Raw genomic sequence first — 15,808 nt, 5'->3', positions numbered from 1 at the left:
GTTCAAATTATTTTGCTAACATATGCAGAGCAATCTATTCACTGCACTGAATTTAGAAAAACGTATTTCAGATTTTTAAAATTGTATTTAATGCATTAAGCTCTTGATTCAAAAAGAAAATGAAATCCAATATTAACATTTGCTGGTTGAGAAGCATATAAGATCTGGGGCGCGATTCTCCTGCTTCGTTGCACTCTCGCTCGAGAAAAATGAGGCTGGTGAATAGAGGGAGGGGCCGAAAACGAGAATACCTAGGTATCTCCCCAGGGTGCACATCAGAGGTGGAGGCACCGAGCTGCTTACCACTTCCTGTGGCCTTCGATGCCCCGGCGTGTCTCCTCTGGGGTCTCTCGGGGCGGAGGGCCCCGGCAGACTTGTCGACAACACATGCACAGCCGTACCGCCCTGTTCCGGCTGCTGACTGTGAGATGTGGCCTCATCAGAGGGGTGGAACTCGGGGAGCTGGTGGCCACCACCGCCACTCCATGGGACGGGTCCGGGTTGGCGCTCAGCGCCCCCTTCTCCCCGTTGGTGACCATAGGGTCCTGGGGTTCACCACAGGATGGAGGGGCAGCTGGTTTAAGCACCGGCTGCCACTGCATCATCTGGCTCTACCAGCCTTGGCTGCTCCCCAATGCCTGCACCATAGTGTTGACGATTTTGGAGATGCTCCTCAGTGATTTCGCCACGCTCTGCATCACCTTGGCAATGCCCACATCGACTGGGACAAGCTCCACAGCACCTCGGCCATTCCCATCTGAGAGCGGGACATGTCCCACAGCACCTCATCAAGGTCAGCCTGGTATTTGGTAACATCCCCTAGCGAGTCGGACATTCTGCCGAGACCCTGAGCCATTTCCGTCGCTGACTGCGCGATGACTTAGACACCTTCACTAATGGCGCTGACGTTATGCATGAGGCTCTCCACTGCAGTCGCCACCATAGCCATGTTGGCCTCAGTGCCACGTATTGCCGACAACATCTCCAACTCCCGTAGCCTCTGAGACTCCTTCAATCAACTATGGATATGCAAGAGTATCGCTGACATCTTCCTTTGTATGTCCTGACCTCACCCTAATATCTTCATCCGTTCTGGATAACTCTGTACCAGAGGCTCAGCATCAGGCCGGGACCAGCTGGGTCCTGGGATCCAGCAGACCCCCGACTGCTGTCACGCCTGGGGGTTCCTGCCTCCACCAGATGTACATCACCACCTGTGGGTGCTCACCAGATTGTGCCCCAGAAGCCTGACGACTAATGTTTCCCACCAAGGTGTGTATATCCATGCAGGTGGAGGGTGGGAATGACAGCTTTGATGCCTCTATTTTGTCTTCCTTGGAGCTTCCCTCCGAAGTGATCTCCTGGGAAGTTGGAGAGGAGGCCACTCGGGATGGACTGGCACCGTTGGCTGGGGACCTGCGGGAGAATGAACATGTGATCAGTGGGAGAGGTGGTTCAGTCAGTAAGGCAATCACTGCTCACTATTGACCGGTCCCCCGGTTGGAGCCCAGTAGATTCTCACCTCTGTGGCATCCGCCAACCTCTGCGATGGTGACCGCCATGTCCTCGGCCACCCCAGTCACCTCCAGGTCCTGCTCCTCAAAGGAGGTGAGGAGTCTTAAGTCCGGCACCCCTCCACCAGTCTAGGCCCTCGCCCGCCGATTGTGGGAGAGATTTTCCTGAGTAGACACAGAGGCAGGGCATTATTGGCCACATGCGTGGTTCACAGTGGTGGGAAGGGAGGTGTGAAGGAAGGGTTGGGTGGGGAAGGGTTGAAGGGGGAGGGCACAGGAAGGAGGGTTGGTAGTTGAATGGAGAGTTGGGGGGGGTGTGGATGCTTGGGGGAGGGGCGGAAATGTACTTGCGGGGGGTGGGGGTGGGGCGTTGGTGCCTGCTCACTCTTGCTGCTTGGTGTAGGTCGTTGACATTTTTTCGGCACTAGACGCCCGTCCTGCTGGTCATATCCCTGGAGCTTACAGCCGCCTCCTCCTCATCCCAGGCAGCACTGGCTCCCCTGTGGCTGATGCTCCGGGACCCTTGCGGGACCAGGAAATCTCTCCTGGCCTCCACTATGTCTAGGAACTTCCCCAGGTCTGTGTCCCCGAAGAGTAGGCAGGGAGCAGATGATGAACGCAAAGGGACTGATGGTCTGAGGTGCATTTGTTTTAATGCAAGAAGTGTAGCAGGTAAGGCAGATGAACTTAGGTTTTGGATTAGTACCTGGGGGTATGATGTTATTGCTATTACTGAGACTTGGTTGAGGGAAGGGCATGATTGACAACTAAATATCCCAGGATATTGATGCTTCAGGTGGGATAGAGAGGGAGGTAAAAGGGAAGGAGGAGTTGCATTACTGGTCAGAGAGGATATCACTGCTGTGCTGAAGGAGGGCACTATGGAGGACCCGAGCCATGAGGCAATATGGGCAGAGCTCAGAAATAGGAAGGGTGAGGTAACAATGTTGGGGCTGTACTACAGACCTCCCAACAGAGAGCGTGAGATAGAGGTACACATATGTAAACAGATTATGGAAAGGTGTAGGAGCAACAAGGTGATGGTGATAGGAGATTTTAATTTTCCCAACATTGACTGGGATACACTTAGTGTCAAAGGTCTAGATGGAGCAGAATTTGTAAGGAGCATCCAGGAGGGTTTTCTAGAACAGTATGTAAATAGTCCAACTCGGGAAGGGGCCAGACTGGACCTGGTGTTGGGGAATGAGCCCGGCCAGGTGGTTGAATTTTCAGTTGGGGATTACTTTGGGAATAGTGACCACAATTCCCCACGGTCGGCTATTGCAGAAAATACGGAGGCTGGGGATTGAGGGTGATTTAGAGATGTGGATCAGAAATTGGCTAGTTGAAAGAAGACAGAGAGTGGTAGTTGATGGGAAATGTTCAGAATGGAGTGCAGTTACGAGTGGCGTACCACAAGGATCTGTTCTGGGGCCGTTGCTGTTTGTCATTTTTATAAATGACCTAGAGGAGGGCGCAGAAGGATGGGTGAGTAAATTTGCAGACGACACTAAAGTCGGTGGAGTTGTAGACAGTGCGGAAGGATGTTGCAGGTTACAGAGGGACATAGATAAGCTGCAGAGCTGGGCTGAGAGGTGGCAAATGGAGTTTAATGTGGAGAAGTGTGAGGTGATTCACTTTGGAAAGAATAACAGGAATGCGGAATATTTGGCTAATGGTAAAATTCTTGGTAGTGTGGATGAGCAGAGGGATCTCGGTGTCCATGTACATAGATCCCTGAAAGTTGCCACCCAGGTTGATAGGGTTGTGAAGAAGGCCTATGGTGTGTTGGCCTTTATTGGTAGAGGGATTGAGTTCCGGAGCCATGAGGTCATGATGCAGCTGTACCAAACTCTGGTACGGCCGCATTTGGAGTATTGCGTACAGTTCTGGTCGCCTCATTATAGGAAGGACGTGGAAGCTTTGGAACGGGTGCAGAGGAGATTTACCAGGATGTTGCCTGGTATGGAGGGAAAATCTTATGAGGAAAGGCTGATGGACTTGAGGTTGTTTTCGTTAGAGAGAAGAAGGTTAAGAGGTGACTTAATAGAGGCATACAAAATGATCAGAGGGTTAGATAGGGTGGACAGCGAGAGCCTTCTCCCGCGGATGGAGGTGGCTAGCACGAGGGGACATAGCCTTAAATTGAGGGGTAATAGATATAGGACAGAGGTCAGAGGTGGGTTTTTTACGCAAAGAGTGGTGAGGCCGTGGAATGCCCTACCTGCAACAGTAGTGAACTCGCCAACATTGAGGGCATTTAAAAATTTATTGGACAAGCATATGGATGATAAGGGCATAGTGTAGGTTAGATGGCCTTTAGTTTTTTTTTTTTCCATGTCGGTGCAACATCGAGGGCCGAAGGGCCTGTACTGCGCTGTATCGTTCTATGTTCTATGTTCTATGTTCTAATTCCATAAGTTTTAGAATACTCATGGACAAAGACGAGAGTGGTCCTAAAGGAAGAGTGCTAAATTGGGGGCAGGCCAACTATACCAAAATTCGGTAGGAGCTGGGGAATGTGGATTGGGAGCAACTGTTTGAAGGTAAATCCACATTTGATATGTGGGAGGCTTTTAAAGAGAGGTTGATTATAGTGCAAGTCAGACATGTCCCTGTGAAAATGAGGGATAGAAATGGCAAGATTAGGGAACCATGGATGACAGGTAAAATTGTGAGACTTAGCTAAGAAGAAAAAGGAAGCATACATAAGGTTTAGGCGACTGAAGACAGACGAAGCTTTGGAAGAATATCGGGAATGTAGGACCAATCTGAAACGAGGAATCAAGAGGGCTAAAAGGGGTCATGAAATATCTTTAGCAAACAGGGTTAAGGAAAATCCCAAAACCTTTTATTCATATATAAGGAGCAACAGGGTAACTAGAGAAATGGTTGGCCCACTCAAGGACAAAGGAAGAAAGTTATGCATGGAGTCAGAGAAAATGGATGAGATTCTTAACGAATACTTTCCATCGGTATTCACCGAGGAGAGGGACATGACGGATGTTGAGGTTAGGCATAGATGTTTGATTACTCTTGGTCAAGTCGGCATAAGGAGGGAGGATGTGTTGGGTATTCTAAAAGACATTAAGTTGAACAAGCCCCCAGTTCCGGATGGGATCTATCCCAGATTACTGAGGGAAGTGAGAGAGGAAACAGCTGGGGCCTTAACAGATATATTTGCAGCATCCTTGAACACGGGTGAGGTACCAGAGGACTGGAGAATGCTAATGTTGTTCTCTTGTTTAAAAAGGGTAGCAGAGATAATCCAAGTAATTATAGACCGGTGAGCCTGACGTCAGTGGTAGGGAAGCTGCTGGAAAAGATACTGAGGGATAGGATCTATTCACATTTTGAAGAAAATGGGCTTATCAGTGATAGGCAACATGGGTTTGTGCAGGGAAAGTCATGTCTTACCAACTTAATAGAATTCTTTGAGGAAGTGACAAAGTTGATTGATGAGGGAAGGGCTGTAGGTCATCTACATGGACTTCAGTAAGGCATTTAATAAGGTTCCCCATGGTAGTCTGATGGAGAAAGTGAAGTATCATGGGTGTACTAGCTAGATGGATAAAGAACTGGCTGGGCAACAGGAGACAGAGAGTAGTAGTGGAAGGGAGTTTCTGAGAATGGAGAACTGTGACCAGTGGTGTTCCACAGGGATCCGTGCTGGGACCACTGTTGTTTGTGATATACATAAATTATCTGGAGGAAGGTAGAGGTGGTCTGATTAGCAAGTTTGCAGATGACACTAAGATTGGTGGAGTAGCAGATAATGAAGGGGACTGTCAGAGAATACAGCAGAATATAGATAGATTGGAGAGTTGGGTGGAGAAATGGCAGATGGAGTTCAATCCGGGCAAATGCGAGGTGATGCATTTTGAAAGATCCAATTCAAGAGCGAACTATACGGTAAATGAAAAAGCCCTGGGGAGAATTGATATACAGAGAAATCTGGCTGTTCAGATCCATTGTACCCTGAAGGTGGCTGCGCAGGTCGATAGAGTGGTCAAGAAGGCATACGGCATGCTTTCCTTCATCGGAAGGGGTATTGAGTACAAGAGTTGGCAGGTCATGGTACAGTTGTATAAGACTTTGGTTCGGCCACATTTGGAATACTGCATACAGTTCTGGTCGCTACATTGACAAAAAGTGTGGATGCTTTGGAGAAGGTGCAGAGGAGGTTCACCAGGATGTTGCCTGGTATGGAGGGTGCTAGCTATGAAGAGAGGTTGAGTAGATTAGGATTATTTTCATTAGAAAGACGGAGGTTGAGGGGGTCCTCATTGAGGTCTACAAAATCATGAGAGGTATAGACAGGGTGGACAGCAAGAAGCTTTTTCCCAGAGTGGGGAAGTCAATTACTAGGGGTCACGAGTTCAAGATGAGAGGGGAAACGTTTAAGGGAGATATGCGTGGAAAGTTCTTTACGCAGCGGGTGGTGGGTGCCTGGAACGCATTGCCGGTGGAGGTGGTAAAGGCGGGCACGATAGCGTCATTTAAGATGTATCTAGACAGATACATGAATGGTCAGGGAGCAGAGGGATACAGATCCTTAGAAAATAGGCGACAGTTTTAGATAGAGGATCTGGATTGGCGCAGGCTTGGAGGGCCGAAGGGCCTGTCCCTGTGCTGTAATTGTTCTTGGTTCTTCTTTGTTCTTTGTTCTTGGGGCCGGTCTCCGGGGTGCTATTGTTGCGAGCTGACAGGCTGACTGGTGTTGGCTGAGCAAGTGCTGCTCGACTTTGTTAGCGGGGGGTTGCCGAGCGTGATCCGGCGAATCGGCTGGCGAGCTTTCATTTGCTGCGAAAAGCTCATCAAGCCTCGTTAAGTGGACCGATTAAGGTTGAATAGCGTTGCCGGCCTCGCTACCTCGCTTTGAAATCTTTCCGGAGAATCATGCCCCTGTTTTCTCAAATAGACATTCACGTAAAGCGTAGCTTTATTTTTCTCAAAGGTAATGTCCCATTTCGGATCCCCACCTTCATGAACTTTTGCTACCTGGCTAATTTCACTTCCAATGAGACTTACTGGCCCCACCATGGCGGGTTTTATCGCAAAGGATGCGGTGATCCATTGAAATCCCTGTTGGCTTTGGCAAGTTGGGGAGATGCCAGAAATCCCGCCTTTAATTTTAAATGCACACCCAGCTATGAGTTATTTTATAGTTCTAATAGCATGATAGAATATTGCTTCTAAAGTGTTGGTTTGAGCCATTTTGATATTTGATATTTGAAGCCAAGGGCTTCATAGATGATGCTAAGGACACTGATCTGAACATATTGCACGGAGAATTTGACCTTTTTCAAATGAGTCTTGGGACCTTCAGATGCACTGGTCACTGTAATGATAGATAATGGCTGTTGCTGTGGCAGTATGCTGGACAAAATGGTGCTTATTTTGAAATGAAATTACTTTATTCAATTATTCTCTTGCAGTAATTATTTGGGAAATACGTTCCTCAATATTTTACTGTGATCTCTTTTCAAGTTACTTACTTAAATGCGTTTAGTTCACCACTTTCTACTGGATTTTCTGCTCATCCAATGTTTATCAGATTTTCTTTATGAATAGATCAAGCCAAGCACTGACATTTTTAACTTGGGTAGCCATGGTAACACAGTCTCTCATAGCCGATAACTTTGACTTTCCTATAGCGTGGATCATTTTAATAAAATTGAACGTGTGATATAAAGATTCTACTGAACACATTCAATTAAAAATAATTTTATGGGGAAGTTTAAACATAATAAACAGCAGGATGGTGCATCAGACAGCATGTGTTCTGGAATCTTTGACCTTTAAATTACTTTGTGTGCTTTGTGGACCTTGCAACTCGACCTCATGTTGGTAATGGCATAGATGTGTTTCCTTTGTTTCCCTCTTACTACAATTACCCTCAACGGAGGTGTTTCTTGATTGGCTGTTTTATGGAAGAGCGCTCTGAGTTTAGTAAGCTGGATCTGCAAATCAGTTGATCTCCCGTTGCGTGATATTGCAGACAGTGAATAATTTTGTACATTTGTCTAGTAATTAACTGCTTTGTGATTACATAGCATTTTGCCGAATCCATTAGCAAGGTTTCAGAGCACTGAGTCACCAGCAACAATGTACACTGGCATTGCGCACTTGCTGTACTGTGCAAATAGGGTGAGAGGAGTATTATTAAATTTCTTTACTTATCAAAAGTAATATCCAAACTAACTGCTTTGCACCATAGAGAGTAGAAATATTTGTCTTCAATTCAGTGAGGAGAAGGGCCAAACAGCTTTCTGTGCAGAACAAAAATCTATTTTTGTCTCTATCTGACAACTATTTTATACTTCAAGTGAAAGTAGTTTGAGGTATGTGCATTTGCTTTGTTAACTCTTTGCATGCCATTACCTTAAAGAAAAGAACACTTGGTGCAAGTAGATTGCTAAATTGAAATCAGTAATTCTGCGCGAATAAGTTGCTTAAATATATGGGTACAATAAAACAGCTGTAAAATGAGCAGGAGAATTTGTACATTTTACTGAAATTAATACATATTGAGTGCATACGTTATGCAATTTGATCTTCCTTGCACAATGGTGAATAGAGAGTAAATAGCAACCTGTTTGGTATGTGTTTTAGTTCTTTCTCACTTAATTGTGCACTATAGTCTTATTGTATTGTGTAACAGGAACTAGCAACAAATGCCCAATTCAAAGGATTCAGTCTTTCAATACAACCGCTCAAAGAATGCTAAATCTTTAACAGATTATTTGTCTAACTTTTGGCTGGTGAACTGAAATTGCCTCTGCCAGGAATTTTCTTCCGTGTGATGCTGTTTCTTTCAAAGAAACATTCAAAATGAGTAATTGGCATAAAATAATAAGCCAAGCATGAAAGATTTAACCCAAAAAGGAAGTTTTAAACTCAGAATGTGTATTCATGTCTATATGGGCATTAACCAACCCACGTCATCTTATGAGCACGTATAGAGTCATGGAATTGCTACAGTGCAGAAGAAGGCCATTTGGTCTATCGAGTCTGCACTATAGTATAGTCATTTGTAATCCTCACTGTGTGGTGCAGTCCACACGGCAACAGGTCTAGCCCAAAGGGTTCTCTTAGCATCGAGGTCCCAGCAAGTTGGAGCCATTTGCCATTGGCAGCAGCCAGATGTTGAGATGAAGGGAGAGCGATGCCTACAAAGAGCATGGTTGGTGAGAGGCAGCCAACCCGCAACTACAAACCTCAACCTGCCAAGGAAATGGTCATGCCTGATGTGGTTAATCTTTCGGTTTCGACAAGGCAAGGTCTTTCCATAGAGTTTGAATGCAGGGGGAGGCAAGTGGATAGCATGAAAGAAAGGCTTCTCACATAGGGCTTCCACCACCCCTTTCAAAGAGAGATGTCTCTGCACAAGCATGTATGCATTGGGGCAAATACCATCCTTCGCCCTCCAGGATGTGTTTCACCTGGAAGTGGTGGAATACACGTGATCATAAAAGCAACTACCAGTAGATGGAATATAGGAGACATCAAAACAGTGCAAAGTAACATATATTTACAAGTGCCAGAACTATATATAATGATTTTACATCCGTGCCACCAGTGTGCATTCAAAACTTCATCCTGGGGCAGCACGGTGGTGCAGTTGTAGCACTGCTGCCTCATGGCGCCGAGGTCCCAGGTTCGATCCCGGCTCTGCATCACTATCCGTGTGGAGGTTGCACATTCTCCCCATGTTTGCATGGGTTTCGCCCCCCACAACCCAAATGATGTGCAGGCTAGCTGGATTGACCATGCTAAATTGCCCCCAATTGGACAAAAATGAATTGAGTACTCTAAATGTATATTATTATTTTTTTAAATTTCATCTTTTTTCTTACCCTAAGGCTACCTCTAGGTACATCCCCAATATCTGCAGCAGAGATGGAGGCAACCTGATGACTGCCAAGAGCTGTTATTTGGTGAACATCTCTGGAGGCCAGAATGGCCTTCCAAGGGTTTCCTGCTGTGTGGCAGGTGCACCTACCTTGGCCTGACCCGCTGGAGTTGATGGTAGAGAATATTTGAAGCGGTTGGACACCCTTGGAGTGTGCTGGATGAATACCCCTGATATATATGGATGGTACTCCTCTTCCCTTGTGCCAAGGCTCCTGGACTCCTTGAGAGAAGGGGCACCGGGAGGAAGATCAAGGTGCCCCATCTCCCTTTCGTCTAGCCACTGCTGAAACACACCCACACAGCTAAAGCGATGGAAGCAGGTCTGAGCACAAATCCAGCAAGCACTGGGTCTCCAAGGCAGCCGCCACCCTTCCCATGGACACCTTGGGTTGCTCGCATGTCAGAGACACAATATCAAAGTGCGCGCAGATTCCATCTCTCATGCTACTCCATTGAAAGCCTCGGACAGCTCTGCCTGATGTTGTCTTTGTATCTTTGAATCTTCAGCATATGTCCGGGGCTTTATAAATAATCTTTATTGTCACAAGTAGGCTTACATTAACACTGCAATTGAGTTACTGTGAAAAACCACCAGTCGCCATGTTCCGGCACCTGTTCAGGTACATGGAGGGAGAATTCAGAATGTTAAATTCACCTAACAAGCATGTCTTTCGGGTCTTGTGGGAGTAAACCAGAGCACCCAGAGGAAACCCACATAGACACGGGAAGAACATGCAAACTTCACACAGACAGTGACCCAAGAAAGACTTTCACTTCTTTTCTTCTCACTCGCCCTCCTGTTGTGACCACCAACAAGTGACCCAGAGACCATTTTTGTTCCATGACCCACTGGTATGTGTGGCTTGGGTCACTGTCTGTGTGAAGTTTGCACATTCTCCCTGTGTCTACATATGTTTCCTCCGGGTGCTACAGTTTCCTCCCACAAGTCCCGAAAGACAGGCTGTTAGGTAATTTGGACATTCTGAATTCTCCCTTTGTATACCCGAACAGGCGTCGGAATGTAGCAACTAGGGGCTTTTCACAGTAACCTCATTGCAGTGTTAATGTAAGCCTACTTGTGGCAATAAAGATTATTATTATCTTGTCCTGCATGAAGACAGGTGGATTGCGTGTGAGCACATTCGGATGAAAGAGCAGGTCTGAGGCTAGAAATCCTGTGGAGAGTGTCTCACCTCCTGACTCCACGAAGTCTGTGCAGCATCTACAAGGCACAAGTCTGGAATGTGATGGAATTATCACCACTTGCCACGGTAAGTGCAGCAATGGAGAAGTTGAACACCATCCAGGTCCAAGTATCCCGTTTGATTGACACCCCATCAATCCCTTCAAATTAACACCCTTTGGCACCCTACGCAGTGGTGGACGGGTGTGCCACATACAAGATGCATTGCAGCAACTCACCTAGGCTCCTTTGATCGTGCCTTCTAAATCCAGGAACTCTATCACCTTAAAGGACATGGGAACATGGAAACACAAACACCTGCAATCTCCCCTCCCAGCAACATGTCCTGACTTTGAGCTGCACCGCTGTCCCTTCTCTGCTGGTGGGTCACAATCCTCAAAGTGCCTCCCTATCTGTACTGTCGGTGTACCAGTGCCTCATGGACTGCAGCTGTTCAATGCAACTCACCACGATGTAATCTGGGCAATTAAGAAAGTGCAATGACAAGGCTGGCGCAGCCAGCAATACCCATGGTCCCATGGAAGACTAAACAAAAACATTTCTGATGTATGTTTGAAGAGTAAAAGGTTCACTTACTCGAGCAGAGCAGAAGAGATCATTCATCTGTTTCCTACACTGCAAGGCTGTCCTCTTTTGGACCCAGTGCTACATTGACCAGTCTGATGACCACCTTTCACGCTGTTGTAGTCAGCAAGGAGGGCTTCCTGCTCCTACCGCTTGGAAAGAGGACCTCCTGCCTTTCATAGAATCATAGAATTTACAGTGCAGAAGAAGGCCATTCGGCCCATCAAGTCTGCACCGGCTCTTAGAAAGAGCACCCTACTTAAGCTCACTAACGCCGCCACCCTATCCCCATAGTCCAGTAACTTCAACTCACCTTTTTGGACACTAAAAGCAATTTAGCATGGCTAGCCATCTAATCTGCACATCTTTGGACGGTGGGAGGAAACTGGAGCTCCCGGAGGAAACCCACGCACACACGGGAAGAACGTGCAGACTCTGCACAGACAGTGATCCAAGCAGGGAATCGAACCTGGGACCCTGGAGCTGTGAAGCAACTGTGCTAACCACTGTGCTACCGTGCTTTCCTCGATGGCCTAGGGGAAAATCTCCAGGGAGGCACTGCTGAGGCGTGGGATCAGAGTTTGCTGTCTTCTATTGCCTTCAGGTCCTGGTGTGCTGAATGAATATCTATGCCTTGTAAATATAGTGTCAGACATGATGGCCCAGCAGATGACCTCCTGCCACCCCACAATGCTGTGCGACATAATTCTCATAGCAACATAATTAATCAGGTGAACTGCACATGATTTGGCACGTTTACCTGCCCTGCTGTCCAGTAGAAGTCACTCTGACTTCCTAGTCTGCCATCCTGGAGCAGTAAATTTCTGAACAGCTTCAAAACAATAAATTGATGAATATATGGACAGGTTTTTTGTTTGCGTTTTGGGTAGGGACACTGAGGTCGGAGTCAATTGGGGTCCTGATCCCACTTTGTGTTGGGAACAGTCATCTGACATGGGTTTTTCCTGGATTTGTCAATTGGTAGCCAGAGGGTGCACTCACCATCCAATTAAAGATGACAGGTGGGCCTGGAGGTCCTCCAGTAGGAAAGCAGCTGCAAGTCAGGAAGCAAAAGGGTGGGCACGATTTAATGAAAAACAGAAGAGTCTCATTGTGGGGGGTTTAATGGGGTGTTTCCCATTTATTGAACCCCCCTATTGAATGGGACCCTGTTTTTTTTGCGCCTCGATGGGGCCTTACCTTCATTTCCTGCACTGAAGAGGTCTGGAAGCGAGGGGTGCCATTTTAAATGGTACCCCAATCTCTCATTCCCCCAACACAACTCCCGGAACCCCCCCCCCCCCAAACATTCCAACTTAATGATTTAGGGAGCCCTTGAGCCCCGCCCTCACCCTACCTAATTAGGGCAGTGCACACCGGGCCGATCCCCAACGCGAGCAAAATGCTACATTGGACTGTCAGCCTGACACACAGGCAGTGCCTCTGCCAGCCTGGCAGTGCCAGCTGGGCACCCGTAGTGCGGCATAGTGAGCCTTTCGAGAGATTTACCGGCCATGTCACATCCTGAGTCGGGCGCAGTACAACCGTTTAAATTAGCCCGGCATTTCCATCTTGAAGTGCTTCTTAGCAACCTAAACATTTTTTAAAATAAAGCACTGCCACGCTAGGTAGGCTGGGTGTGGTGGGCGGAAAGGTGTTTGAAATCTTCCTCAAGTACTGCTCCAGCACCCTATCTGCCCCCACTCCAGTTTGCCAGCAGGAGGCCACCTCCAGGCAGCTGCTATGTTGCAGCCATTGCAGGAGGCCCGCAGGCCAACCGGAAGTTTTCTGTCAGCCTCTGAACATTGACTTTAATCGTCCTCTATGTCACCTTAACTAGCTACCCACTACGTTTGGGAAAGTACGTTCCACCCCAACCCAGTCTTCTGAAAATGGCTCGGGGGCAGAATGGTGCCAGTAAACCAACACACTGTCTGGTAGCACAAAATTCCCATCCATTCCCACCCCCATATGCGGGTGAAAAGTCTACTCAAAATCTTCAAAATAATTTGAAATAGTATTATAAAAAGGTACAGGCATTCATCTTTTGTTCCCTTAAGCTAACATAAGTATACATGAATTTTGATTGATTCAACATAACATATCTTCATCGGCCCTCAAAAGTTAGAATCTAGGCCACAGCAAAATATTGCATTTACCCAGCCTTCAGCGATATGAGCTGAACAAAGTTTCCAAGTAAAATATTGTGGTGCCCATCCATTAAAAGGTTTTCCTCCTCTGTTGCATGTTTCCACCATCATAATACTCATCAGCAAAATGTCCGGCTGACATAATAATGATAGAATTTTCAACAATCCTGCTTAAAATGCATTAACAGTAATCTCTTGTCAATTGTCAACAATCAAAATTTGTATTTTCCATTCCTTTCTTTGTAAGCTGACTCAAAATTTAAAGTAATGAAATGAAGGCAAATCTTTCTTCATTCTCCTTATCTTGTAGGAAGTTTACAAAGAGGACCAAAAATGCAAGTTAACAAATCTAACAGAGAATACTTCTGATTTATGCTTAGCAATTCTTCTCACCTGTATGGATGTGTTTTGCAGAATAACTGGAAACTAGAAAGTTAAGTAGAAAGATAAAAACACAAAATGATTCCAAACTGCAAAGTTATAATATGGATGAAACAACAGCATTACATTTTTAATAAGCCAAGTACAACCTAAAAAAAGCTTCAGTTTGCAACACTACAACTGTGATTATATTTTGAAGGTAATTAATACATTAATACTGAAGCAAAATAGTACAGATGCTGGGAATTGAAAATTAAAACAGAAAATGCCAGAAACACCCAGCAGGCCATGTGGTATCGGTGGAAAGACAATTCATTTTTCAGATTGATGACGTTTTACTGGAATTTCTGATGAAAGGTCATCAACCTGAAAAGTTAATTCTGCCATTGTCTTCACAGGTGCTGCATGACCTGCTGAGCATTCCCAGTATTTTGATGGTTTGTATTACATTAGTATCTGTTGCCAAATTAACCCATTTGAACAACATTATGGAAGACAAGTAAAGAACCATTTTGGTACAATGACCTCTAATGCAGGTATCAACCAATGTATTTGAAAGAATGGACGACCAACAAACGAAACCAAAGTGACCCCAATTGACCTAACTCAGATTAACACTTATAAATGCTGCCAGATTTGGCATATTAGCTTAGGCAAACAAGTCCATTTGAAGAAATTATTCAGAGCGCAAACATTTGGCACTTCTGTGGATACGCTGCCATCATTTCCATACCAGTATGGGAGAAATTGTTCTGTGATTTTAACTATGACTCAGAAAGGTAAATTACAATTTTTCTGCTTTTCTTCACCGACAGGTTGCTTGATAGGTAGCTCCAATTTCAGGCTGTTCAATCTGCGGATGCACTTATTTCCCCTACGGATACAGTGAGACAAGGGGAATGATTCAACCTTAAATTGCCAGTGATGAAGTATGAATCACACATCACACTCCCTTGCAGTGCTGTAACAGAACTCTTGCTTTTGCGTGTGTGTGTATGTGTGTGCGTGGCGGGGGTGGAGAGAGGCAGAGGGAAATTGCTTCCATTCCAGGGTGATGCAGGAAGATATTGAGTGGAATCTAATGCCCCCTACCACCCCTGATGGTGAGTTTGGAGGTAAATGGGGGCTATTCCATCAGATAGGAGGGTACTGGGCGGAAACCCCATCACCTCTGAACTTGCTCCGATCAAGCTCTCGGCGTGAAGACTGGGGGCAGTCTCCGACCCAAAGGTCAATTGAGACACTCTAGTAGCCTCTTCCACCACCACTGATAGCCAACCAGCAGCCATTTGGGAATTTGCTTCCCAGCAAACCCTGCCAGGTTTGGCTTTGGGTAGTATATGTGGGTGGGTAAAACGGGGATCCCTTATTATCAAGCACTTGTGCTGATGTGGCGGATGAGGGGGATTAAGAAAGCCAAACCTTGCCCTCGCTTTTGAACCCCTTCACCAGCATCACCCCCCTGTCCTGCAATCCCCATCCTCCCCACACTAACCTCTCTGGAAGGACCCAACATTGATCTCTGGTGAAGGCCTGAGTACAATACTGCCAGTGGCCACTGCTGCTGGAACTGGAGAGTGGCCAGCTTCTGACTGGCTGACAGCTCTGCTTGCAGGTGGGATTTGCACCCTTCTTGGGGCTTAATATGATAGGAGACATGGTGCTGTCCGTGAAAGTGCCTCATTGCTTTGAAATAGCATTGCCTTTCCTGTAGAAAGCTCCCAACAGAGTTTTAGCTGTTGTGTGCTAACCTCCCCCATTCCCAGCAACATTAAATTCTGTCCCTATATTAACTTTTTGGGGAACTCATGAGAGAAATGTTGAAAAATACATGTTGCATGATTGTTAAGGGGTCCCTTTAAATTGGCCAGTAGTACTGATCCGAGAAGATCATTCTCCCACCTTGATGCATCGTGGTTGCCATCGAGGGCATTGCCTCACCGATGCAGAATCGTATGCGTCTCCTATATACGTTCCACCACCTTTTACACTCAACATGTCACACACTAACTTTCCCCGATCATCATTACCCCCAACTCCCATATGAATTTAACTCTCCCCTTTGAACCTCCCCCATT

The 15,808-nt window shown here is 46.3% G+C and overlaps 1 protein-coding gene across 9 annotated transcripts in view; it reads left to right on the top strand.

The window, feature by feature from the left end:
* The window catches only part of chl1b (cell adhesion molecule L1-like b), a 1,165,941-nt gene that overhangs the window by 115,646 nt on the left and 1,034,487 nt on the right, over positions 1–15,808 (top strand). The window lies entirely within an intron of this gene.

The sequence above is a fragment of the Scyliorhinus canicula genome, chromosome 11, assembly GCF_902713615.1.
Source record: "Scyliorhinus canicula chromosome 11, sScyCan1.1, whole genome shotgun sequence".
Taxonomy (NCBI): domain Eukaryota; kingdom Metazoa; phylum Chordata; class Chondrichthyes; order Carcharhiniformes; family Scyliorhinidae; genus Scyliorhinus; species Scyliorhinus canicula.
This window is presented reverse-complemented; position numbering and strand designations above follow the sequence as displayed.